The following is a 4394-nucleotide window of genomic DNA, read 5'->3' as shown; positions in this document are numbered from 1 at the left end:
CAGTCGACTAGCACCCTATGACATTTATAAAGGCGAGACAGCCATAGTCCATAAAGTCATCAAATAAAAATCCAAGTTATCAACAACAGTAAAGCGTGTGTGCTTAGGCAACCAGCCTTTGCATACCTTCAGCATTTCGTTGTGCTTTCAAGCTCAAGGCATCCGAAGCCCAGTCTCTTCCCAGAGTTCTTAGCACACTAAGCCTTAGTCTCGGGTAGTTGTATTCTCTTCGAAGATAGCTTCACAATTCGCCTATAGCTTATGCACAGTATTGCCCAGTGTTTGGTCACTTTGTCCTTGCGTTTGTCAGTCAGTTTGTCCGCTCAGTCTTGTGGACACAGTTCAACTTGTATTCACTTTTCTTGAAGAAATAAAGCAAATACTTCTTCAGTGGGTAATTTGGGACCCCATCTAGTGTCGTCTTGACTACATCTTTCAGTTCATGTATGTTGGTTAAAGGATTGCTAAAGACTTACTAAACTTAGGTTTAAAGAAGGCCTCGTTGTTTCACACGGTCCTAGCTTGGCATATGCTACATTGGTATCAGAGCTTGGGACATGATTCAACCCGACTTGACTATATCTTTAAGTTCATGTATATTGTTTAAAGGATTGCTAAAGACTTACTAAACTTAGGTTTAAAGAAGGCCTCATTGTTTAACACGGTCCTAGCTTGGCATATGCTACATTGGTAGTATCAGAGCTTGGGATGTGATTCAACCCGGTAACCTAGGGTGAGAGCATCCTCTGGATGGTAAAGCTAAGATCGAGAAAATCTGCTCACCCATCCAACGTGCCATCAAGCTCCAAACACATCACTACAGAAGAAGAACCATTCGAAGAAACGCTTCCACAAAAAGAAGACGAAGACAACCAAAAGTTAAAGGAGCAGATAAGGCAACTCCAGATTCAATTTGAAAGATTCCAAATGGAAAAACAAATTGCAGAATTATAGGCAACCTTGGCCTAGCAAGAGACACCCAAAGAACAAAGTTCCTCAATGGAGAAGTAGTGTCGATAGATGACAGAAAAAGAAGAGCGAGACCATGAAACAAGATTGGCCAAATAGCTAGCAGAGAAAGCTACACGCAAGGCCAAAGAGGAGCGACTGCGGGCAGAGCTCGAAGCAAAGGCAAACTATGAGAAATATGCTTGAGAAGACTTGAGGGGCCAGTTCCAACAAACACTGCAGACTCTGGTAACTTCTTTCACCCCTTCTCAGTCCTCCACAACCCTAGCCACAACCTCGACAATCATCATCAGTGCCTCACCGAACTTCACCAAGTACGACAATAAGTGCAAACATTCGGTCTTGACCCAATTCATCCACCAGTTTGTTGCCCATTTTCCACTCTCCACGATCACAAATCCCCAAGATAAAGTCCATTTGGTGGCTCCACACCTCACAGGTGATGCAATCACTTGGTGGCAACATTGGTCCTGTTTGCACACAGATTCCTACACTGGCTTACCGAACTATGATTGTGACACCTTCGTGTCCGATCAGAAGACAATGTTTCTACCTCCACAGTACATGACCAATATTGAAGATGAGTTCTACAAACTCACCTAGAATGGTTCCCCTGTGCTCACCTACTCTAACAAAGTGATCAAATCAGCAGTTGGGGAGGTCCGAGGATGAGAAGCTGAAGCAGTTCATTTGGGGATTGGATCCAAACATTCGGTTCCCCACTTGAAACTTTGAACCCCACAATTATGATACGGCTTTGATTCTTGTGGAGAACCATGTGATGATGCTCAATGGAGGCAAGTCCAAGACTGCTCCAATCACCCCCAAAACTCAGCAATAGCAGACATAGACCACCCAACAGAGCCATGCATCTACCCAACAGCTAGGTAAGGGGGCATCCAACAACAAAGACCAGAAGAAGAAGGGCAAAGAAGGATTGTTCCAAATGGCAAGCGGAAAAGGCAAGAAACAAGCCTCTATAGTGGCTACCACTATGGTTGTACCACCCCCTCCACCCCCACCCTCAACCATAGTGGTAGCCTCTATAGTGGCTACCACTATGGTTGTACCACCCCCTCCACCCCCACCCTCAACCACTAATGATGTTCAACTCTTTCCCCCTTTGAATGTAGTACCCACAGTGGTATTTGATGATAAGCAGGAGGACGAAGTTGAGGAGCATCACAAAGGTCTTATCAAAGCTTATGGCACAACAAAGGGGCAACAATTTGTTGTTTTCTAGACATGGGAAATTTCAAAGATGTCATCTCTCCGCCATTGGCGACCAAGATGAGATGTGCCCTAGTGCCTTATCATTTGGATGTAGACAGGTTCACCCCGAGCCTGCGTACCCATATCTCCTAGAAAGCTCAACACTTTGCCTTCACACTCCAGAGGGTCCAATTTCAGAGGGATTTCATTGTCTCGCCCCTCCTCGAATGCGACATGATCCTAGGGATTCAGTGGTTCCGCCACCACTATGAACCTATTCTTGATTGGAGGCAGGACACCTTCATGATCATTAAAGGTTTGCCTAAGCCTACTATCATCCACCGCGAGGATCGGAGCATTTAGGTATTTCGCTCATTTCCCACCTCAAGGCTAGTAGAGCCATCGGAAAGGGAGGAGTGCGATGATCTACGTCCGCCCATAGCAAATATTGACATCCACCGACTACGTTAGAGTCACAGATGATAGGACTCCTCCAACAATTTTAGGACAATGTTGTGGGATGATCTCCCACACAAATCCCCCACCCTCTCGTCCCAAAGAACATTGTATCGATTTGGTACTTGGAGTTGAGCCACCTACACGTTGTGGGATGATCTCCCACCCAAATCCCCCACCCTCTCGTCCCAAAGAACATTGTATCGATTTGGTACTTGGAGTTGAGCCACCTAGTAAGTTTCCATAACGTATTTGAAGATGAGTCGGAGATGCAACTCGCACAGTTGCTTAGGTCTAGTTTCATCAAGCCTGCATTCTCTCCATTTGCTACATTGATCTTTTTATGCAGAAGAAAGATAAGACCGCACATCTCTGTGTGGACGAGCCTTGAACAGGTTGACAATCAAGAACAAGTTCCCCATGCCAAGGATAGAGTACATCCTTGAAAGACTCAACAGTGCTAAGTACTTCACAAAGATTGACCTCAAAAGTGGCTATCATCGAGTCAGACTCTTTGAAGCCGATTTTTCAAAGCCGACCTTTCGAACAGAATGAGGTCATTACGAGTTCGTGGTCATGCCTTTTGGTTTAGCCAATGCATCGCCTACCTTCGACAAGGTGATGTCTGGAGTCTTTGCCATACTTATCGGTAAATGTCTTCATTTTTTTGGATGACATTCTTATTTTTTCTACCACTGCAGAACAGCACGAGAAGGATGTGCAGGTTTTGCAGATTTTGCGAGATAACAACCTCTACATCAATGCAAAGAAGAGTATATTTGGAGTTCAAGAAGTCTAGTACCTGGGCTATATGGTCAGTTCTGACGAAATTCACCTTGACCCTAAGAAGATAAAGTCAATCCTCGATGGACGTTTTGAAGACAACCCAAGAGATATGATCCTTTGTGGGCCTTTGCCAAGCATATAGCTCGCATATGGATCAATTTTTTAACCTTGCAGCATCATTGACACATTTGATCAAGGGAGTGAAGACTAGAAGACAAAAGGTTTCATCCACAGTCAGTCCACAGGTAAGGCTTTAAAGGTGTTCTTTGCTCTACAAAAGGCGACATCCAAAGCACCAATCCTCAAACTCGCATCATGGGATGATCCCTTCAAGGTGATCATCGATGCTAGTAATCTCGCCATTAGACCAGTATTGCAACAAGAAGGAAGACCCATCGCGTATTACAATAGGAAGTTGAATGATGCAGAAAAAGAACTATTCTGTCTATGACAAAGAGTTGCTAGGGTTACCCTATCATAGCCTTGAAATATTGGAAACCTTTTCTTTATGGAAGGGAATTTATTGTGAAGACAGATCACCAGGCCTTGAAGTGGCTACAAATTATGCCAAGTGCCAAGTGGAGCGATAGACATCGATGGAGTCAGTTGTTCCAACAATTTGGCAGAATGATTGAATATGTACCAGGTAAGCACAATAGATAGTACAAGATTCCATTGTGTTGGAGATACAAGGAAAGGACTTAGATAGTATGAAGACACAATATGTAGATTGCCCAAAATGTGGAGCCCCTTACAGTATAGCCCTTTATTTAGAACCGGGTCATTATACCATTCAGGACGGTTGGCTCTTTTACAAGAGTCAACTATGTGTTCTCATGGAGAAGAGATCGGCACTCCTCCATGATGCCCATGATTCACTTGTTGGTGGTCATCATGGGATCACCAGTACTTTGGAGAAGTTAGAAAGATCGTTTTATTGGCTGAAGATGTGCAAGGATGTATATAACTAT

Source organism: Cibotium barometz, chromosome 44, assembly GCF_041138505.1.
Source record: "Cibotium barometz isolate CiBa-2024 chromosome 44, ASM4113850v1, whole genome shotgun sequence".
Taxonomy (NCBI): domain Eukaryota; kingdom Viridiplantae; phylum Streptophyta; class Polypodiopsida; order Cyatheales; family Cibotiaceae; genus Cibotium; species Cibotium barometz.
The sequence above is the reverse complement of the archived record's forward strand: the minus strand, read 5'-3'. Positions refer to the sequence as shown.